Source organism: Ochotona curzoniae, unplaced genomic scaffold, assembly GCF_017591425.1.
Source record: "Ochotona curzoniae isolate NIBS_2020 unplaced genomic scaffold, NIBS_Ocur_1.0 scaffold_3208, whole genome shotgun sequence".
NCBI lineage: Eukaryota > Metazoa > Chordata > Mammalia > Lagomorpha > Ochotonidae > Ochotona > Ochotona curzoniae.
The window spans coordinates 35,887,661-35,912,307 of record NW_024467106.1 but is presented as its reverse complement, the minus strand read 5'-3'; the positions used below and the strand labels follow the sequence as shown (position 1 = coordinate 35,912,307).

At 37.6% G+C, this 24,647-nt stretch overlaps 1 protein-coding gene across 1 annotated transcript in view; it reads right to left on the bottom strand.

Moving 5' to 3' along the window:
- LINGO2 (leucine rich repeat and Ig domain containing 2) overlaps positions 1–24,647 on the bottom strand; it is a 946,590-nt gene that overhangs the window by 307,270 nt on the left and 614,673 nt on the right. The window contains exon 5 of the mRNA XM_040963550.1: positions 23,241–23,273. The gene's annotated coding sequence lies outside the window, so the exon portion shown is untranslated. The remainder of the gene's footprint in view (positions 1–23,240; positions 23,274–24,647) is intronic.

Genomic DNA, 24,647 nt, shown 5'->3' with positions numbered 1-24,647 from the left:
TACAGAACCGTCACCTTAAATGAAGGAAACCACCCACGTTGTTGATTTGCTTTCTGGGGTTCAGTTACCTATGGACAACCCTGGTTCAGAAATATTTAATTGAAAATTTTATGAATAAACAGTTTGTGAGTTTTCAGGTACTGTGATAAATCTTGTGCTATCTTGGTTCATCTCACCTAGGATGGGAACCATTCCTTTGTACAGAGTATCCATGCTATGTGCATTTCATACATACAAATGAAAAGTTACCCACCTGTCAGTCACTTCGCAGCTGACTCAGTTATAAGATTAACTTTCCCAATGACACACTGCTGGTTTACAAATAATTATTTTAGCCAATAAAGGTCCAAAGCACAAGAGAGCAATGCTGGCAGTTTAGATATACCACAGGGAAGCTTCCTTTAAGCAAAGAGAAGTATGTACAGGAAAGAACATATAGAGTTTGCAACTATTTATTGATTTCAGGCATCTATCAGATGTGTTAGAATATATGCCAGAAGGAAAAGGCCACTCTGCTCTAATTTCTGATAGGCTGCATTTCAAAGCTGAAAACAACTGAGGAATCTTTCTAAAAGAATGAATCAACATGGAAATCACTGAAGAAAATTAAAAGTATCAGTGGTTCCAAAGAAAACAATCACATAAACACCAAAAAGAAATGTTCTGCACTGAAACAGAAACAAAGAAGGAGGGGGCTTTGTTTACAATAAAACAGTGAATCTAAAACAAGAGAAATGAACAGAGTCACCAGTAGCCTGTAACTAGCTAGGAGAAGCGAGAGAGCATATTACATACACTTGAAAGGGACCACAGCAGGGACATTTATCAGCAGGTTTGCTTTTTGCTAACGTATGAATTAGTGAACTAGATCATGAGATCAATGGGGAAAAGAGTAGAGTAACTAGGTTAGAACAGAAGATTGGAATGAAGAGGAAATATAATCGTACATACAGACACTGAGTGCCCCCATGCACGTACTTAACACATACAAAATAGAAAATTACAAGACTGGCAAATCGTCTATGGCTTGGGAAAGAAATAAAAAGCAACACCAAAAACCTGACAGAATCAATGCAAAGAAAAGCAATACTTATGTCAAATATTTATATCAGAAAATGGAAATCATAACAATGACTTTTATATTATACTCTTAAAAATCTAGAAGTCAAGTCATAGATCTCTAGTATGAACCTTTGTCATCTCCCGCATCTAAGTTGTAAAGAGGCCAGTACCGTATGCCTTGGGTAGCCTTTCCCTCACACAGACACCCTGCCATGTGGAAGTGTTCCTGGGCAGTCTCCCATCAGGCAACAATTAGACTGCCTCTGCTGACTAATAAAACTCCTTGCCTGAATTAAAAGCCTCTCTCTCAAGTCCCTCTGAACCTAATAATTTGGGGATGATGACCTAGGCAATTTCCACAATGTTTAACAACAATTTTTAAGAGAGCACTTAAATGCACATCATTAAAATGTACAAGCAAAATATAATAGGAATGTTAAAAGCTACAATAGGAAACATTGATGTGTTAATATTGCAATATCAAGAATTGGGCTAATTAAAACATTTCTAAAATAAATAAGCATCAAGAAAGAGTTAATTCTAAAAAATTGTTGCTTGTACAAGAAACTAAAGTATACAGTTCATATTTCATGAATTGTGTAAAACGTTCAAATGTTAGGAAAGTTCTAGGCAATTTTAAATATCTTAGAGCAAGTGTAAGCAAACTATAGCATGCAAACAGATTGAGAAAACATGTAACTAAACAGCAATGGCTGTGTTTCTATATTGATCAAGCAAGGACACAGCCTCAGCTACATACCTCCTGATTAAGAGACAGTCCCAAGGGGTTTGCTCTCACATCCCTAAAGACCAGCCCAGCGTGCCATGTATGGCTTCCCACTCCATCCTCTGCACTGCTTCCAAAGAACAGGGACTACCAAGGTTGAAACACTCAAGAAAAGCTACCTCAGCTCTAGCCATTCCCTCTTCTCTTCAAACCCTCTCCAATTCCTCTCAACACCCCAGACCTTCAAATCATAAAATTCCAGCACACAGCTGGCCATTATGAATTTATTAACCTTTAATACTTTGACTTGGCTGTGAATATGTTCCTGGTTTTCTCTGCGTTATGTGCCTCTCATAATCTAGCATAAAGAAATGCAGATATGTCCCAGCATGGAGAGATAGTCTTTCAAACTAATTTCATGGAGGCAACATAATGCCAGGGACCAAAATTAGACCATTATAAAGCATCCCTACCTCCCAAAAGACTATTGCTATTTGGAGTTATATATTTAAAATCTTAATTGAAAATTAACAAGTAGTATCTAGCATTTAAAGAACAACAGATTTGCTAAGGACAATAATCCTGACGAGATCTATCACATCGCAACTTCACAGGAAGAGGCTTAGAAAGTAAATCTGCTGTTTATTGAAGGGCTCCATATCCTTTCATAAAATACTAAAGTACAATTTTAATGACACGGAGAAAAATATGATTAATTTTTTTGTGAAAACTGCTTGTCTTTTTTATGATATATACCAGATGCATTCCAGAATAAAATATGTGATATTTGTATTTTATTAATTTGTTTGCATTATAATAAATAGGATGTATGAATAAAAGACCTTAGTTAATTTAAATTGACTGGTAGTAACGATTTTTAAACAGGCTTTCCCATACTTTAATAATACGCAAAAACATATTTTAGTTCTGAATCTCCACAGATCTCAATTGTACATAGATGCATCTCAGGGTGTCCCAATAAATTCTCAAAGATAATATGAATTATTCTAAATTCCCAATAGAAAAAAGCCAGTTAAATATTGGATGCTGAAAAACTTATTAGCCAGTGGTAGTTCTTAGTCTCAAAATTACATCTTACTGTATTCTCGTTGACGTTATCTTATTTTTGTGCAGCTGGATTTTTAGTGGCTAATGTGATGGAAAGTAGGTAACATGTGAGAATCAATTTGGAACAGGAAATGGGGGTGGCAGCATCTAAGCTGATTCTAAGGTTTGAGAGGCCTTAGTGCCTCAAAGTAACATCTTGTCACTAAAAGATTATGGTTATCTATGAATGACATTAAACATTATTTCAATTTTCTGTACTTTACAAATCATTATTAGACTACAAATTACAAAGTAATTTGGGCCTATCTGTTGTTTTGGTGTTTATTATTTGTTTAAATTCAATTAGTTTGAACAGATTCAGTGTGGTTTGTAAATGTAATTCTAAGAACATAATGATATTTCCTTCTTCCATTCCTCCTGCCCTCCTTTCTTTTGGGCCTACTTCATATATAAAATCACTAAATCTCTCTCTTTTGCATGAAAACATAAATAAAAAACTAATGACATTATGAACTGAATAGTTTTGATTTAACCTCCAGTCAACCTCATTAACAAGTAAAGCATCATGCCAAGGACTTATTTAAATACAAGGTAACCCACAGCAGCCTTGTTACTAGAGAACAGACTTGGCTTAATTTGTAATTGAACCTAATTGTGAATAATTATACAGTGTTGAGTTATGCCACTTTAATTCCTCTAAAATTGTATCACAAAATGGGCATTTTGAAGGATGACTTTCAATAGAAAACAATAGTTGAATGAAACCCTAAGCTGCAATCAATTCCCATTTGAGGTCCTCTTGAGTCTCACTGTTGTGGCCTATACACATCAATCTCTGGCCCAAGCTCAGTTTTCCTACAAATAAAGTGCTTTCTATATTCTTTAATCATTGTGGAACACAGTATTAAAAAATTGTATTATGGATAGCATGATGGCTCACCAAGCTAATCCTCTGCCTGCAGCACAGCATTCTGTGGATGTTAGCTTGCATCCCAGCTGCTCCACTTCTGACCTAGCTCCCTGCTTATGGCCTGAGTAAAGCATGGAGAATGGCCTGAGTCTGTAGGCCCCTGCACCCACATGGGAGGCCCAGAAGAAGCTCCTAGCATCAATCTCTTGGCTTCAGAGCAGCTCAGGTCTGGTATTACAGATATCTGGGGAGTGAACAAGCAAGATGCAAGAGCTTCCTCTCCTTTGTAAAATCTGCCTTTCAAAAAAAAAATCTTTGATAGGTTATTAACAAATATTACTACAGTTTTAAGGAGCTGTCATTACCATAACATTTATAATTTATAAATGTAGTACATATCATTTCATTTGATTATTACTTATAGTCTTTGTCTATATACCTAGTGAACAGTGGCCTCTTTTTATTTGTTGACCTCCTTATTTAAGGGCATTTAAGCCTATCGCCACAGTGTAACTTCAAAATATGTTAACTCAAAAAAATTTTTAAAATTTACAATAGTTTGAAAGCTAATTTTTGTCACTTTAAATATGCTTAATCCACAAAAAACTAAAACAGAATTAATTATTTAGTCAAATAACAAACAAGTTATAAGTCTCAAAAAATGCCTACGTTTAAAATAGTTATTTACTTAGTTTGTATTTATTAGAGAGGAAGGAGATAGGGAAAGGGGAAGGGAGGGAGGGAAGGAGAGAGGAAGGGAAGAGAGAGAGAGAGCAAACACGCACCAGCTCTTCTAGGTTGATGATTCACTTCCCCAATGTACGTAACAGTCTGGGCTAAACTAGCCTAGGCTGAGGCCAAAGCCAGGACACAGGAACCTAAGCTTCCCAGGTGGGTGGCGGGAACCCAATTACTTGAGCAGTCACTGTTGCACTGTTGCCTCTCAAGGTCTTAGTAAGAATTTGATGTCAGGATCCAGAGCAGAAAATCAGATCCAAGCACTTCCCTGGCATTTTAAACTACTAGGTTAAATGCCTTTCCCAGCAGTTTAAAATAAAATGCCCTCCCGTGTATAAATTCAAGTTGAAACGTTTTTTCAGCATAAATGTCACACTTGTCCCCTACTTCACAAAAAAATTCAGTATAAGGTACAGTGTTGTCAGCAGCTAAAAGCAGCCAAACAGAAGGTAATGATAGAACACACACCAAAAAAACTGAAATGTCAACTAAGAAGATGTTTCCTCATACACAGTGTTGAATCTGTACTGCAAACCGAAGCCATTGGAATATAGCAACTCTTACAGTATTTAACTTGATCCTGAAACAAACGTGCTTACTTATCAATAGTGTCTATTGCCTACCCAAGAAACTCTGAGGCTGCTTCTCATAGAGGAATTTATTCCGCCTTAAATATACAGGGTGCTCAACTTTTAAAGAGATGAGTCTAACAGATAATTACAAATACACTTATCTGTCTTAAACACCTTTTTATTTGATGATTCTTTTATTTTTATTTGAAAGGAAGAGTTACAGGAAGCAAACAGGGAGGGAGATCTTCCATTTCCAAGTGGTTGTAACAGCCATTGTTAGGCTGATCTGAAGCCAGAAGTTTCTTCCAGATCTCCCATATGAGTGCAGGGGCCCAAGGACTTCAGTCATCCTTTGCTGCTTTCCCAGGCCATAAGCAGGAAACTGGGTTGGAAGTGGAGCAGCTGGGACTAGAACCACTGGAGGCAGAAGCTTAGCCTACTATGTCATGCTGCTGTCCCTTAACATTTCTTTTTTTCTTATTGATTCATTGGAGCTTTCATGTTTCACACCCTAAACATTCCTCTCCTTCCTCTCTCTCGACCTCCTTCCACAATCCCTCCCACTTCTCCCTTCTCCATCCTTCCTTCTCCCTTGTTGTTTTGAGTGTATGTGCCAAAAAAAAAAACAACTGCTGAACATTTTTTGTATTTTCTGTCCAAATATATTAGACACCAGTTGAAATACACATTTTTTTTTCGAATTTCTGGAATAAAAGCCAAATATTTTTTAAAAGAGCAAGTGAAGATAGGTCTGTAACATCATATATGGTGTCTTTTCTCTTTGTGGATGGATTGCGGTCCCAAAAGATCTCTGTACTTCTTGGAAACTTGGTCTTGCCTGCTGATCGGTAGGCTGCAAGACAGTTCAGAGTGAAGGATTGAAAGCATAGGGAACAGCAGTGCTTTTTTTGTAGTTTTTGCACGTAAAACTCTTTGTGAAATGTGGCTTGTGTGAAAGCATGTGTACAAGTGCTTGAGGAAGAAACATCTATCACTAGAGATTCAATTTGTTGTCAGAAGCATCAGCACCATCATGCTATACACTAGATAAGAAAACCGTGAAGCCAGTCAAGTGAATTTCAACCTGGTGGAGACTGAAAGACATGAACTGAGATTTCCAAATTGTCAGCATATTACAATATTTACAGCACTGTACTGCTTAATTGCCTGCAGCATCTTTAAAGAGTTCTTGGTTTAGTGACAGATTATGAAATTACCCTCAGAATAAAGCATTTAATGCAATTAATCTGTCATCTGTGCAGTTGTTAAAGTGTTACAATCGTTATGTGTCTGTTACAAAGATACTCTGAAAAACCTATGAGTGCATCAAATTTATCCCATGACACAATTATTGGTTTAAGAAAAGTTGTTGAGGGACTGGCATGATGGTCTAGTGGCTAAATCCTAGCCTTGCTACTGCCAGGTTCCCATGTGGTGCCAGTTCATGTTCTGGCTGCTCCACTTCCTTCCAGCTCCCTGCTTGTGGCCTGGGAGGGCAGTGGATGATGGCTTGGAGCCTTAGGACCCTGTGCTCACATGGGGGACCTGGAAAGGGTTTCTGGCTACTAGTTTTGGATTGGCTCAGCTCCAGCTGTGTCTATCCTACACACTACAAATCACTATTTTTTTATTATTAATTACATTGCATTATGTGACACAGTTTTATAGGTACTGGGATTTCCCGCACCCCTCCCCAAACTCTCCTGTCATGGTGGATTCCTCCACCTTGTTGCATTACCACAGTTCAAGTTCAGTTGAGATTCTTTCATTGCAAGCATACACCAAGCATAGAGTCCAGCATCTTACTGTCCAGATAAGTTCAACGACTTGTTGGGGAGACCATTTCTGGTCTGAAGGTAGAGCCGGCAGAGTATCATCCCAATCAATTAAAAGCCCCAACATAACATCAACAACAATTTATAAAGTTATGGAATTAATTGACATACAAATCACTATTTTTGAATTGATCTGTTACAGATGGAAAGAACAGTTCAATAGACACTGTGTTCAAGACATGATGAAGTACAACTAAGTCTTTTTTCCATGGCTTTCAGAGTGAAAGCATTTTAGCAATGCAATTCTGGACTCAAAGACCGACACTGTAGATTATATACTGATGGAAGAAGGAGCCATTTGGTCTCTGACCTCTGAAACTAGGCACAGGGGCACAGGCAGAAATGATTACCTATTTGTGCTTCAGTTTCCTCACTGCTGTGATAGGAAGGTGTGATGGTAGGGTGGTGGCAGTAGTACGCAACAATAGGGCTGATTTGAGGACGACATGCCTGGCATACAGCAGTACACCACCAGAGGTTTTATTGGCATTATTACGGTTTTGCCTTGTTACCTGACTCCCTTGTTCCTGCTAAAATACTTGAGGTTAGGAAGTATTTTTTATTTAATCAAAGATGTTATATAGACTTGTTAGACTGTGTTGTAAAGGCTGAATCCAGTTGCTGCTAAAGTGGAATCTGAATCTGTTCATACTCATTAGCCGCTGTCAAGGCTTGCTAACTCCAGATTGTTTTGAGACACCAGGGAGCATAAGCAGCAGCACAGGAAGCAAAAACTCATGTGTCAGATGCCATTGAGAATCAAGAGCTTTGCAGACTATTATCGCTATCTACTATAACCTGTTTTGGAAAGAATCAAGTGCATGGAGGCCATTGTATGCACTGCTTAGTATTGGACAGTCAGAAAAAACTTCTTCCTGACTTTGCATGCAGAGGAGAGCTGGCGCAACCATCCCCCAGGTACCTGTCATTTTGAGAGCTAGTTACAGTCGCCAGATTCTTTGAATCCTCACAGGATGCACAGAGCAAATGTTCTGGGAATAGCTATCTAGAGGATTCTGTACCTGTCTCCCAATGACACCTCTTTCTGTACAGCCTAATTTCTGGGTCATATTCAGTTTAACCTGCTTAATTATCAAACACAAAACAAATAAAAGGAAACTACTGGTCTCAGATTAATTTCTCCCCTAAACACACTCACCCCCACATACCTACCATAACATCGGCCATGAAGTCTGCAAAATGATTCATTTTCTACCTATTCAATGTGCAGTCAACAACACATCTTTCATCTCCATCACTACCATCTTTTGTGACAGAATGCAAACAGATTCATAGAGCATGCCAGATGATTAATATTTACATAGGACACAAAGAAGCAGTCACTTTTTCACTAAGTCCACTTGAAATCCATGGAGACACAAGGCACAATGCACATACGAGGTACATAGTCACACAAAATGAGGATGCTGAGGTACTGAGCACCTGCAGAAGTACGGTGATGACTACCAAATGTTGAACATCAGCACAGGTTCATCCTGGGAGCTGAGCAACAAGTGAAGGACCAGAGGGACCTGGATATGAGTACTACTTCTATTCCTTGATATTCATGTGAATTGAGGCGAACTAACTGAGGGCCAATCTCTTTGAGCTTCAGTAAGAATTTCTACAAAAAATTCCACAAGTGCTTTTTGCCTGGGATTCTAACATATAAGTAATAATGAATGTAAACTTCTTCAGCTTAGTGCTTAACACATGATAAGAGCTCACAAAATGATAACCTCAAATATATCATTTAGAAGTCCAATTACTAATTTAATTATATGCAGCTACTAAGCAGGGTACTGTTTTTGTTAAAATGAGAAAAGCATGTCAAAATTTACTTTCAGATGTCAGAACTCTAATTCTTTAATCTGGCGAACAGATTAACAAGACTTTATCTTTTACTTTATCCTTAAATTATATGTATATTCTTAAACTTTAATTCTAGTAGAGGTAGTTGGGGAATAGAAAAGCAGTTGCTAAATCAAAGAAAGGATAACTGTTAATGTTTGCAAACTATATCCTTAGTAGTCTGGCTTACATCTTACAGAATTGGTGCCTACAAATTGACTTTCCCAATTCCCTCATTTGGTTTTGTAGGATGAGTTTTTTTTTCTCTTCCAAATGAAACTTCCCTGGAAATCTAAACAATCTGACGACTACAGGGACCTCCACTAGATTTTTAAGGACATATTCTCCTGGACTTTCCCATTTCCCCACTTTGTTTATCCAGGGTCACCTATGTAAGCTATGCTTGCTGCCCTGCTTTGCCCTCCAACACTAGCAAGCACCATTCTTATATCACTACTAAACACGATCCACAAGCACAACTCAAAATACCCAGGAATAAGCTGGAAGAACATAATACATACCACACATACTGCTATAAGCTTTTTCCTTTGGGCAATGTGCTCGATTTTACCTATCCTATCCATTCCAATCCCATTACATTTTTTAAATTGTTGGCACTGCTGCCGAACCAATTTCACAGTCCCTTAATGAGTCCTAATAAGATTTAATAGCCCTATTCTATCTGAAACAGTTTGAAGTCACAGGTATAGGACCTTGGTTTTCAAACCAAAATAGTTATTTGCCTCTAAGAATTCACACAGTTCTTTTCCCTATGAACTAAATGCACCTTAGATTGTTTAATGTTTTTTCTGGTTGTTATACATTGTGCTGCTTTTTATTTTTTCAGCAACTTCATAAGCAAGGCAAGAAAGATGCTTACCGATCTATCTCTAAAGATGAAGAAAATGAATCTTATAGAGGTTCAGTGAATCTTAAGGTCATATAGACAGCAATTGGTTCTGCTTCAGAAGCCAGACTCATTTCCATCTCTTTCCTCCTGTACCACATGGTCCATTGCTTCTCCAAGGGTGGTACAGGCTTCTATGCGTCTGAGTTTTCCAGGTGACGCGAACTTGGTAAGTTTGAATCTCCAGTGTTGGTTATGGAAACATGCAATTTTAAAAATATTATCAAGGTTACACACAAAATAAGCTGGATGTATCATTTTCCTAGATTCTGGGGGCAGAGAGGAGTAGGAAAAAAACTAGGTAGAAAAGGAGGAGCAAGGGGATGGAGGCAAAGAGAGCAGAGGAGATACTGGCCTTCTGGAGACTTAAATAAGGATTTCAGTGTTTGGTTCAAAAGGAGTTAAGGGAAACTCAAAGTAAAACACAAATAGGTTTGAGTAACAATACTCAAAATAACAGAATTTATCTCAGCAAAGTCTCTTGAATTCAGACCAGACCCCAAGTTTCCCAGCAGTTATGGCATTAATAAAAGTGTTTTGGATGAAAAGTGTTTTATTTTGACAAGACTTATTTGTTTTTTCTGCCAAGATGTCTGCTGTATCTTCATGCTGTAAGAATCTAAGGGAGTTGCTTACACACAAGGTCAAAGTGCAGAGGTTGGAAATCCACTACCATATCTTTTTCCCCATGTCAGCATCATCTACTTCATAGGTAAGGAAACGCAAGTTCAGTGTGTAAAGCAGCTCAGACAACAAACACCTTAAGGGACAAAGGTGAAATTCAAAGCCCAGAGAGTTCATGACCAGAGCATACATCTACTGATTCTCAAATTAACAACAAATGAAAAAAATTGCAAATAGGCAAGTTTCCATTAGGAAGGAGGATAAAAGGTGTAAGAAAGGATAGGAAGAATAACACGCAAGGCAGCCAGAAATGAGGTGGAATCAGCATTCATTTACCCACTTGAGCAGTGGACTTCCCTTATTCTAGTGTGTAATTTGATTGGAGTAAATCCAGTACACCCGCCCCCAACCTATTTTGGACTGTAAGCCTTCAGATAACAGCTATACTAACAAACAACTAGACGCTTTGGATCTATGAAGAGATGCAGGCAGTTCCATCAGTAACAAGGGGCAGAACACTAGAATGTTACTGCTATTTGTCCTTTGACAAGTTTACAAATTTATCTATTTTTTTCACTTAGTGGAGTCACTAGTATTAACTTGTTTTACAAGTTTATTTGCACATTTTACTTGGAAAAGAATTCTGTATTGCAAACAAACTGTCAAAAAATCCCTGGGCCTGGCACAATAGCATAGTGGTTAAGGTCCTCGCCTTACATGTGCAGGGATCCCATATGGATACTGGTTCTAATCCCTGCGGCTTCACTTTCCATCCAGCTCCCTGTCTGTGGCCTGGGAAAGCAGTTGAAGACGGACCAAAGCCTTGGGACCTTGTACAAGCCTTGGGACCCTGTACCCACGTGGGAGACTAGGAAGAACTCTGGCTCCTGGCTTCAGATTGGCTCAGCTCCAGCCATTGTGGTCACTTGGAGAGTGAACCAGCGGACGGAAGATCTTCCTATCTCTCCTCTTCTCTGTATATCTGCCTTTCCAATAAAAATAAATAAATCTTTTAAAAAAATTCCTGCTTTTGTTAGCATGATCAACTTCTGGGATTCTATACCCACTAGATTTCTTTGAAATTGTCAATTACTTTTGCATGTAAATAGACCAATTAAGTATTTATTATATGATAATTAATGTGCCTGGAACAAGCTATATTTAATACTAGCATATATGCATGTTGAGGGTGCTTCTATACACAATTCTAAGTGCAATTTTCTGTTGTATAAAGAACTTGAGTCTTGGATCTATTTCCCAAGCACAAGACTTGAAGTAATTTTAACGTGATATGGTGGAATTTCAGTTTCTTTACTATTAGTTGATAAGCTTTATAATAGATATTAATGCCTTAAACGGTTTCTCTTACACACAAAATCATTTTTTAGTTAAAATTATTTTAATACTGTCTCTAGTGGTCCTTTGTTACTTTACATTAATTACATTAGACAAATGCATATATTGTTATATTTTGGCAAGGCACTAAGTGCTCAGTGCTTAAGAAACACTTATTTCTTCCTTTGTAATTCCAAATCCTTATCTACCACGTAAAATCATTTTCCAGTCCACCCATATGCACATATTTGTCTCCAAATAGAAGATAGTCTGCTATTGTCTCTTTGGTAGTGCAGGCTCAAATTAAGAAATATTTGTTGTAATTATATGCATTAACTGCAGAAATGTGATGCAGTGTTTGTGCTCTCCCTTTGGGTAAGGATGGCCGTGATTCTTGACAGTCACATGAGTCATCAGCACAAAGCTCCCCCCACTTCAATTTTATATCTTAGAATAGCTGTACTTCAAAGCTCCGAGAGAGACTGAGACGAAATGAGTTTCAGCATGTGAACTTCTTCAGCAGATGACCTGTTGAGACGCTTTATATGATTAGACATAATAGCCTGTGTGAGGGCAAATGATTGACAAGAAATAATTCTTCATTCTTTTTATAGAGACTGCTTTTGTTTCAGATGCTGTCTCTGTTGAAGAACTAAGTGTTGTTTACTTTGTTTTTTTTTCTTCCCCTCTATGTTGTTTTCTAAGTGGGATACAAGGTATACAAATACCACAGGAAAAATGGCACCATGCTGCTGAAGCTGACATCAAGCGCTTCTGGTGGTCTGCGGAAACCAGCATCTCTTTGTTCTGTGTTTAATGTTTAAGATGTGGAATCTGCAGAGGCACCTGCCATTTTATACAGCTCTCTAATCTTCCTCTTTATTTGCTGCCTGGAAACATCATCACATTGACTGCTTGGTTTAAATTTTTTTTTCACTCTTCAAATAGAAAAAGACAAGAGAATGTCCCCAAAGATATAAATTTAGTCTCTTGTACTGTAGACAGTTATTTTTTCAATGTAATTTTCCTTGGAACAAAATTCTTTTATATTTCAACAAGAAGGAAAGCATCTTTTGTCTTGTAAGTAAATATTTTGCATTACAATTGTCCAGATGTGCAAGATCCATACTGAAGCTATCTTTGTTTAACAAGCAATCATTCAAATCAGCTGTCTTAAAGGCATACTCTATGCTAAATAGTCTTATTCATTCACTTACTTATTTTATCACTGAGATGGCATTTATTGGGTTCTTACTCTAAATCACACACTATGCTGGGTTATGTGAATACCAAAAAAGAATGGAATTTTTTATTTGCTTTTATTTGATACATTAAGCATGGAAAATAAACTCACAAAGATATCAGCTGCTACGCATATTAAGTGCTTTGATAGAAGTGTTAGCAGTATAAAGTGTTAGCAACACAAAGCTTCAACCGGGGAGTGTAGGATAAGTTCATGAAAGAGAAGGAAATACTGCCATTGGCTTAATTAGTGTGCACCAGAGAAGGGGAAGCGTTTAGAGTGGATTGGTAAAATCAGATTGGAGCAGAGGGTTGGAAATGTCATCTGGGCTGGATTCTGAAAACAGTGTATGTCCCATTAAAGATTCTGAGATTAACTCTCTAGCTAATGAGCACTAAATATGCCTAAAAGCCAGAAACTGAACCTAGACTGTAAAGATTGTCCCTATCTTCCAACAGGTTGTAGAGGGAATACAAGAAGGCAAAACTGGATCAATTTCTCTCATGAGCTCTTAAAGCCACATTTCCTATTATGAAGGGGGCTCCTGCAGATCCAGATGAGGGCTGCTTGCAGAAGTAGTAAGTGAAGAGAAAGTGGATGTTTGAAGAACCTTGGACAAAGCAAAGTTTCGATAAGAGGTTAAAGATTTTGTCATAGGGAATGAAGAGGTCTGTTAGATAGGATTTTACCTTCTCTTTTTAGAGTTGTCAAATGAAGGTACATGGGTAATTTGCACTTTGGGGTCCTCTTTCTTCTTTTTTCCATGTAGAAAATGGTTCCAATTTAGAGATAGGTTTGGAGGCCTTAGAAGCAAAAGGAACTGAGAAAGGAAGTGTGTTCTAGGCTAGAAGTACCTAGTCAGGGGCTGCCTTTGTGTTCCCAGTGTAGCAAGTCCTGAGTCAATCCTGGCCAGGAGAGATGAGTAAGTTTTAAATGAAAAGTTACAACTTCACCCTTACTACATCATACCTTACATCTATTGTATGAATAGCTTTATCGTGTTAAATGTGTAACAAACTGGTTCACACTATCTTAATTCTGCTTTTTTTTTAATATTTGTTTTAGTGTGTCAAGTAGTTGCAGCTTATGATTTCTATGGCTACCATTTTAATACTTGGCATGCTTCCATGGTCATCTTTGAATTACTGGAGTAGAAACAGGGCACAGTACCACCATTCCACACAGGAGGAAAGGACTGGAACACTGCTTACTTGAGCTATCCAGTGCTTACATCCACTCTGTATTTTATCCACTATGATTTTCTCACTATGTTTAAAATACTCTATTAGAGCACACTCAGAGGTCACCTGGGAAAGTCATGCTTTTCAATTATATTCTCAGTGTATTGCACTAGATATGTTTGCCTGATGCTTTGACTTCATATTTTTATCACATGAAACTGTAGTCCAAATCATCTCTCCTTTCATAATATTCCTTCAAATATTTGAACAAACCTAACATATGCCCTAGTTCCTTCAAGAGGGAAATGGAAATGGACGTTAGAGAACTTACTATTTCATGTGAAATATTAAGGGTAAGCTCATTTATTTGTATTAATTCCTTTACAAGGGAAAGCAAAATGAAACTCAATAAAAACAATGTAAGGGTAAAACCTCAATTTAATGCTAGATCACAAAACATGCATTACATAAATATGTCTTTATTTAATTGAAAGGCAGAGAGAGAGATCAGAGAGAGAGAGAGAGAGAGGGAAAGGTGGAGTGTGGGGTGGAAAGAGATCTACCATCTACTGATTCACTTCCAAAATACAGCAGCTTCCATGTCAGAAACATGGAACTCAATCTGGCTTCCCACATGGGTGGCAATGACCCAAGGACTGGAGCTGGCATCTGTTGCCTTGCAGAGGAGACATTAACAAAACAGTTGGAACCACGAGTAGATTCAGGACTCCACTCAAACTCTAAGAAATGGAATTGGAGGGTCTCCTGCAGCAGTTTAACAACTGACTCCAATGTCTGCTCCTTGCTTTTACTTTTATCCAGGTAACAGATTTGTGTAAAAGGCCAAATAATAGTTTGGATACTTTCCTTACATAGAGGTTCGGTGAAAGTTTTATTCTATAATTATCACATATTTTGTTTGCAAGAGCTTTTCATTTCTTCTCTGATTGTGAGGATGCCTGAGATTAGAAGCATGCCAGACTAATTTCATTCTGCAGTTCCTTGCTGGCATGTAAAGTACAGCTCCTTCCCAGCACATACACATAAAACAAAACAGGATGCAAGATACTGTGAGAAGGATTTGCCAACAGAACAGAATTAGATCTTAAAAAAAAAATGAAAAGGCCCGTTAAGACTGCCTCTGCTTTCATAATAGCTAATGGTTTTTTAAGATTTATTTATTTTTATTAGAAAGTCAGATCTAGAGAGGAGTAGAGATAGAGGGGAAGATCTTCCCTCCAATGATCCCAGCGTGTGCAAGGCAAGGACTTTAGCTGCTAGGCCACCACGCGGGGCCCCATGATAGCTAATGTTAAACTACTGAATTTAATTTTTGGAAATGACAGGCATGTAACATCCCTCGACTGGGACAACTGAGTTGCTTATTCTCTTTTTTACCAGCCCCTCCCCCTTTTGGAATGCTTCTGTTTCTCACCCAAATAAAACTTGCAATCTTCTACTACTCTCAGAGTTTTTTCCAGCTTGTAATGGTAACTGGCACCAGGACTCCTGGACTGGCAGCTGGACTCATCAGTTTCTCTGTAACTGTTCTTTTTCTACAGCACCCTGTTCTATTGCATCATGTTAATAACATTAGTTTTTCTTAAGGCGTCTTTCATTTCCTGCCTTGTCTGTCCTTTTCTGCTTGCACTGGTTTTCCTGCTTAGTGTCTATGTTTGTAGCTAAGAAAGGCTGATGTATTAATGGAACCTGTCAAAGGTGAGCCTAATCATGGTCTACAACAAGCCACTGGCAGAAACATAAGTGACCACATTGGGTTATTCCAAACCTGCAGTGGGAACATCACAGTCTTCCTGAATAGGAATTTAAGTTTCATTTAGGGAATTCCAATGGCCAGATAGGAGACATATGTTATGAATATCATTTTCTGACGAGCATGTTCTTGTTTTATTTTTAGATGGCTTTAAAAGAATTTTGTTTTCGATAAAGTGTGTTGACTATAGTTTCAGCTGAGCATGCTATTTCCAGTACTTCTCTGGGTGAATTATTCAGGAATCTCTCAAATTTTTGACAAATAAGGCATGGGGAATTACCTGGCTTCGTGGATTGGGACAGAGGATTCAAGGTCTAATGACTCTAATTATAGACTTTCAATTTCTACCTTCCTGTTTTGTGGTATTTCTTTAATTCACACCTTCAATACTTTTATTAGGGCTTTTAGGGGTTCTGCAATCAAACACTTCTTCCTTTTTTTTTTGCATACTTTAGTTTCAACCATGTGCTCTGCTAAGATGATGACCCTCTGCCCACACATTTTTCCATCTTTCAAACTGTGTTTCCCATATTGAATCTAGTGTTGGCTGCCTTCCTGATTACCTTGTCCTTGCAGAGATACGGCTTCTTTATCCTTTCTGTTCTCTGTACTTAGAACTCAGGAGAGAATGGGGACAAAAGCTCACACTAACTTAGAATGAGTCCACAGCTCAGTCTGCTACGAGTTCTGCTTCTGTCTCATTCTTCCATCAACAGTGTCATTTTTAGTCTTTATTTCTAGTTAGGAGATACAAAAGATTGGCACTTGATGTGTTGGCATTTGAATGTACTTATTATTTCCACAATCTGCCTTGTCTGTCCTACATTTGCCTTGCACACAAACACATGCAATGTGCCTCCATGAAATTAGAGAGGTCACTGGATAAGCGGCAAAGTTTTTGGCAGAGAGACTTGATTAACTGCATATTAAATTCTGGTTAAAGGAACAGAGATATATGCACAGCAAGCACAGCAAGAACTCGGGCTTAAGGAGAGCTTAATATTTTGAGAGAGATTCCAAACTTTGCATAGCTGGAAGATTTGATAGTTAGGGCAGTGTATTTTTGATAGTACAACTATGAGTTACAAGTGATCACCTCTGCTGATCTTTGAAAAAGTCAAGTAGATTCTATTTCTATTTTATTAATAGAATTAATTTTCCTATTATCAGTAAAATGTAGGTTATTATAGCCTTCTAAATCTGTTCTGATCAAATCTGAATGTAAGGCTGTCAATGAGAGAGTGTTAAAGAGCTCTGACATGGAAATAAAAGCCACATCCTCCTTTCAAATACAAAGGAAGAAAAAGAGGAAATTAGATGTAGAATCTTTTTTATAGAGAAAATTAATTTTATTATTCCTAACCTTTATTCTGTACTTAAATGATTGAGTCCATTATTCTAATATTTAGCCTCTGGACCCTCCCTGCTAATCTGCCCACACATACATGCTTACTTTCAATACATTTTCTCTGTTTTCAACACTCCTCCTAATGGTTTAGCCTGAAATATGCTAAACCTGAGTAATCCCAGCTAAATAAAATTTTTATATGATTCCTTTGATCATCTACTCCTTATGTATATCTTAAAAACTACCTACCAGCAAAAACAAAACAAACAAAATCCAATTGCCTTTGCTCACTTTCTGGTTATTTTTAGTGATTTCCCCCATAAATCTTCATAAGCAAATATCTGCGGATTCACTGAGCTGGAAGAGAAGCAGTGATCCATTGTTCTTGACAAGAATTAGAGTCAAAACAATCTGTCCATTTACTGAGCATCTAAAATACAGTAAATATATAAAGAAATGCCAACCATAACTTCTATCTTCAGAAAACTCATGGTATAGTCAGGAAGGTATGATTTGATCCATGCTTAAAAATAAAATAACCATTTCAAGCATTAGGATGGCATGGAATATGGCATTTCAAAAATTTTCCATGTCAAACAAAAGAGCTTCCTATTTTTATTCTCCTGAAATGGCACATACTCAAGAAAAAAAATCAAATAATGTGATAGTAGTTCCTACTTGGTCTCTAATCTACTCTGTTGATTTAGGATAGTCAAGGTTTTTATCAGGTCTAAAACTCTATAACTGTGCTTCTCTTTCATGCAGAAGACATGAGTCTCCTTGTAATACTTCAGAACTATTAAGAATACCCTTACTCAACTTTGAATCCTCCATAGAGACACTATGTTTTCACAGGGGGAATAAGCTTTATCAGTTTTCTAAGGTTAAATATTGAGAACAACTCTTCCATTTCTACTCACTGATATGTTAGACTTGATAAATCAGGACTTTTACTCTGTTCAGGCTGACATGATAAAATATAAACAACCTGGTGGTTTTTAAACTACAGAAACTGATTTCTCATTGCTCTGGAGGCTAGGAGTCCAAGCTGAAGGCACAGCAGACAGACACAATGACCCTTTGCCCACCCACTTGTGTAGACTGAGGTCCTGCTTCTTCATCTACTTTGTCATCGGTAGCCTCATGTGGTAGGAGATAACTCTAAAAGTTCTTTTCAGTGGTACTAATTTCGTTCAGCAGAGCTCTGCCCTGGTGACATGGTCATCTGAATGCAGGTGGCCCCTGATCTTCTAATACCCTCACCTTGGTGGCTAGAATTTCAAAATATAAATTTAGGGGGGGGATATTAAATACAGATGATAGCACTGTAGAGCTACAGTGTACATTTATCCAGGTGTATCTTCCCATGAATCAACCTATGAATTTTATATCTTACACAGATTAAGAATATTTATTGCTATTTTATTTTACTTTATTTATATACTGCTAGTTATTTGTATTTCATAAAATTAGAAGTTATTTTCTTTATTGAATTAAAGAGAATTATCTCTCCATAAAAAGTCTAATCACGTAACGTACATAATCACCACAGTAAATGTCAGAATGTATACAGAGCCTGATGAAGTTGGTGGGCCTCCCTGACACCATTAAGCTAATGATCTCTGGAATGTCCACTGCTTCACTCAGGTAAGCTGAGCAACGTGGCATCTCTCCATAGAGGCTCCTTGCATCTGGGTTCACCATAAGCTCTATTTCCAAGTATTGCTATTGTGTGGCCTTTGAATATTGTGAGCTACTCTGAGGTCACCAGCTGGTCTCAACTATAAGAATATCGCCTTTCACTGCCAACTTCAGCACAAACGTACAAATGTAACAGTCCACAGATCTCAGAGGAGGGCATCACTGACAAATGAACTTTAATAAATGCTCATGCATTTCACTCTGCTCTTAAGATTTTCAGATTTCCTACTCTCTCACTTTTATTGTTAGGGAAGAAGGACTGCCAGGCTCTCTGAAGGTCTCCTGTCTCTGACCCACCTATGACCTTGTATCTGTCTCAAATTTCTAGGAATGAAGACACTTCCTACTGGCAGTGGCCTAGACAATGCTGAATTCCATATGAATCAGATCTGAACGTTGCCACCAATTTTTCCTTTGCTTTCCACCACATCATAACTACATTTTCCTCCTCTTGCCTTTAGCCTCTTCTCCTCTCAGCACTGGTGCAACTTACTTATTTCCGTCATCCTGGAAATAGACATCAAAGCTTTAAGTTAAGAAAATAAAGCAGAGAGCATTAAAGATAGTGATGGAGTAAAATGTAGTGTTTGCCTCCTCTTCTAGCAACATACTCCCAAGCAGTGGCATTTTGAGACTAGTGCTGCAGGCAGAGTACCAGGAGAAGTAGGAGAGAAAGAGTCATACTGTGGTATGTCTGTCCATAACAGGCACAGTGACTTGGATAATGGAGAAAAAGAAACTAGGACAATCTTGGTGTGGTCCCTGAGGGGCTGGTCTGAACATCCTGTTCCTGCAGAGAGGGTGAGTAAGAGAGTGTAGGCAGAGCCCACTTGCACAGACATAGCTCTTAGGTGATCCTCCCTGTTTAGATGCCACAGCCAGGCAACTCTGAGAAATTCAGGCCTCCTGGACTTTCCTCCCCTGAGAGCAGCAATCACAGCATGAAGGTGCATCTTGAGAGGGGCCATCCACAGCAGACTCTGGCCTGTCATTTTTCCAGAGGTCTCCAAAACATTCTTGAATTTTAGCAGAGAAGACTGAGCCCTATGCATCAAGTTGAGCTTAGCAAGGCAGCTGTATCCCTACAGCCCAGCACCAGCACCCTATCCTGCTTGGCATACAGTGCAAGCAGGGATCTGGGTAGGCTGCAGCCTCCCTCCCCCAAGTACTTGAAAAACAAAGTCACAGTTTGCAGTTAAGTTCTCAGACTTTCCCAGTCTGACTGTGAGAACTCAGTTCCCTGCACACTGAGTACCACTCACAGTGGAATCTGAGGGTACACTGCATAGTGAATGCTTTGGATAGGGCACACATTTGTGATGGCACCAGAAGTTTACTTTGAGCTGGGCCTCAAGGAAAAGGTAGGAGCGCAAACACATGAATGGGCTCCAACTTCCCCTTTACTAAATAAAGCCAGAGATGCTCCGCCACAGGCGTCTCTAGTGTCACTCTAGATTCTTGCCCCAATTCACAGAGTATAGCTCTAGTACACAGTCCTGAAGGTCAGTCCGTAGGCACTGTACTTGGCCCAGCAAAACTTCATCATCCAGAATACAAAATAGATCTCTTTATGCTGAGTCTAATACAATATGGGTTACCTAGAATATGCCTGAAACTCTAACAAGAAATACAGAACATTCTCTAGCAAACCAATACCTAGGGGTACAGCTCCAGGAATAAACAAACAACAACACTGAAAAAAATAAACAGAAAAGACATAAAGAAGGCAACCCTCAGATATACAAAAATCAATGTAAAATCATAAGAATCATGAATAGGAAAAGCAATATGACTCCTCAAAAGGAATACTGTAATGTGCTGGTATTGCATTGTAAAGCACATGTGGGATTTATTCCTTGTATGCAACATAGCTCAACATATATCAACCAAAAAGGTGATATTAAAATTATAGAATGAAAAACATGTATCTCTAATCTAGACAGTGCATTTGATAAATACAACATTTTTTTATGATTAAAGAAAAAACCTTAAGCAACTCTGGTATAGAAACACATTCTTCAAGACAATCAAGGCAATACATGAAAAACCACAACCAGCATCCTCTTGCATGGAGAAAAGTTAAAAGTGTTTACACTGAAGTGCACAACCAGATCATTGCTTGTTTTGGTGGCTAGGTTCAAGTGTAAGATACAGAATCACACAAGGATGCCCACTCTTGCCACTGCTATACGAAACAACCCTTCAAACAAATAAATGAGCAAACATCTAAAACACACACACAGCAATACACCATGAAATGCATCATTTCCCTGCTCTTAGAATGGCTTTTTTCTGAAGACTTTTTAAAAATGACAAATGCTAGCAAGGTTGTAGAGAAGGTGGCACCCTGATAACTGACGGAGAAATACAAATTGGTGTACCATTATGTAAATCAGTAAGGGGATTTCTCAGAAAACTAGACCGATCACGTGACTCAGCTATCACACATCAGCAAATACATTCAGTGGAAAGGAAGTAAGCCAATTAAAGTTACCTGTAACTTACAGTAACAAAAATATGGAATGAAATGCCATGTCTATCTACTGATGATTAGATTAAAAACATGTGGTATATATATGTATGTATATATATACACATGATGGACTATCAGCCATGACAAAGAACAAAATCGACATTTACAACAAAATGGGTAGGAGTGGAGATCATGCTAAGTGAATTATACCAGTCTCTGAAAGACAGATCTCATGTTTTCTCTTACTCATCAAAAGTAATATAGAGTATAATAACTGTGTAGATGCCATATTATTTGGTATATGGTTATGAATATTGCTTAATTGATCCAAACCATGTAAACCATATACCCTTCCCTCCCCATAATATAATCATTGTCATGAATTCCTCATGTTGTGATACAATACTTCTGTTATCAAGAAAAATAAACAATGAAAATGAAGAAGATAAATCCTACTTATGATAACTTTGTTTCTAGGAACATTTTTCTATTGAGGACTTCAAAATCTTAGATTTCAAAAAAATGGGTTAGGGGATCCAAGATTGTAATGAAATAGTAAGATTCTTTATATTAACGTTATTGAAAATAAAACAGTTCCTAAAGTCAAAACAATTCAATATTTTTCATTTTAAATTAGTTTAATGCATATTCTGTTGTTAAGCTTAATTTACTAACCTTGCCATGGTTTAACTCAAGCCCCCACTGTCATTATTACAAAGACTCATTCTATATATACCTGATCTAAGACCTTACTGGCTGACGTGCTTTTTGTTTTAAATTTTATCATATGCACATGGGGGCAGGACAGCTCACTGAGGCCTGCAAAGGACCTCAAATACCTTGGATGGAAGAACAAATTGGACAACTCTCCCAGCCAAGCTTTGACAGCAAGTAAGTAGGCGAGTGGAGATGCTAGGGTGGACTATGTCAGCTAATGGGTGTTGAAAATATTTCCTCAGCTTTGGAGCAATGAAATCAATAACATTTCAGAACTACTGAAACCACTTAAGCAGTACTCTCAAAACATGCTCCACATCAGGGAGTCTGGGATGATATCATTGGTGCCCCCACCCCCAGGTACTGATGCATTTAGGCTTGGGATACATCATTCAACAATGTAATCATTATCAAAAATAAAATGAATTAATAGTTAAAAAATTTATAGTAAGAACACACCTCTTCTTATTCAAAAAGCCTTACGTGCGGGAACTAAAATCTATACTCCAAGGTGTCAAAAAGGCTAACTGGCTACATGGATTACTAATCCTTACAATCATATATCAGTAGACACTCTCATATTCCACACAATTGTGACAAACATCAGTCCATCTTTAGGCGAGAAGCGAGGTAACTTCTTATTATCACACTGCAATGCGCAAGGTGGCTCAAATCACTACAGCACAGCACCGGCCCTTCCTTTTCATTTACAAGATGCAGTGTTATATTTGAGACATTCAGTAACAGTGAAACTTACTGTCAGGGATAGTAGCAAGCATTGACAAAAGGGAGGAATATTCATCAAACAATTAGAGTAAAACTAGATAACAGGCTCAGATACACAATATGTGTGAAACGAGCGCACATTTAAAAAAGCATATTTATGTCTTGATGTGGTAGATGGATAGAATGAAGGATTGGTGAATGGATAAAGTAGAAAATATTACATATTTCCAACTTCACAATTTTTTAAGGATAGAATGTGCTATTCTAATCTGATTATGATACTTCACTCTTCCATAGTCTATGTTGCATGTTTCCACCCACATTTTAGGACAATAACAACATAAAGACCTATAATCTCTTTCTGTGAAAAGGTAGGGATGCTTTTGCTCTTTTTCTTTCATGTGTTCCACACTACATCATATTTCAAAACATCACAGAAAATACTTACCTTGAAAGCTGCATCCTGTTTTTTTCTCTTCACCTAAAAAAATAAAAAGACACACAAAAAGCCAATTTAAGTCAATTAAAACAACACAATGATAAAAGGGGTATTTTCTTTATCTTAAACGTTTACCCATTTTCCTTTGAACAAAAGCAAAACATTTCACCGTGCAGACAAAAATGCATGATGAAACCTTCCAATAACCACCCTGCTTTAAAATGTTTTGTAATTTCTATATTTTGTGATAATATGCCTTTTCTAATTTCTTATAGGCACAGAAGTTATGACAATGAATAGAGATATAGAATGTATGTTTAATGAAGAAGATACAACTAAATTATGTAAAAGGAAAAAAATTACATAGGCAGTACTTAATCTTCACATGGGCATATGTCAACCTGCAAGACTTTCCATGAATTAAGGCAAGAATATTTTTAAGGGGCTATTACAATTTATTCTCAAGTTCTATGTTTCTATACCTGAATGCTGATCCAAACTCAGGTTTTGCTTCTCTTCTTTCTTCTTCCCTAATAATCTTTTCTCCCTTATGAACCAAGTGATTATTGTGTTGTTTATAATAATTGTTCTACATCCCATATGGAAATTGTAATTATGATGCTGAATATTCAAATAGCAAGCCACTTTTCTCAGGGAAATTGTAATTATGATAATGCACTATTTACCCAACCAATGTTTTCTAGTCATTGTTCTCTTTGAAAAATGAGAAGGTGAGAGAAAAAAACACTGAAATAAAGCATCCTATTGGGATCTCAGATATGCATTTAAGCAGTAAGTAATAAATAATAGAAGCTAATACTTGCCATATGTCAGACATGGCACAGGGTGGCGTTATGAATACATGTTTAGCACACACACTTACATGGTAATTACACAGAATTATCACTTAATTTACACAACAAACTTATGAGGCCAGTAACATTGTTATTCTAATTTTATAGAGTGAAAACCTGAGGTTTTTGTAGAGTACCATAAAGTAAAGGTCCAGGTTGCACAATACATCAGCACATACGAAATTTACCCGCTTTTGTTTGTATTTTATATACATGCAATGTCATAGTGTACAAAAACCTATGAGTAGATATCTAGCACTTAAATTACTATTCAGCAATATTTTGAGAAAGGAACTTCTCCAATAACGTGTATGTGTTTGAAATGTTTACAGTGTGTGTGCTTGTTTAAGATAAGAAACCAAATATTTAAAAGTGCAAAAATCAAAAAGAAACTCAAAAAACAGAGGCAAAAGTTGTATTATCTTACAAAGTAACAAAACCAAACAAAACTCAGGACCAGCTACTATCTCATTAGGGTAAATCCTAGGCAGCCGAGAGTGCAAATCTACACTAACTCGTTTCACCTGCCTGCTCTCCTCTGCTGGACTTCTACACGCACTGC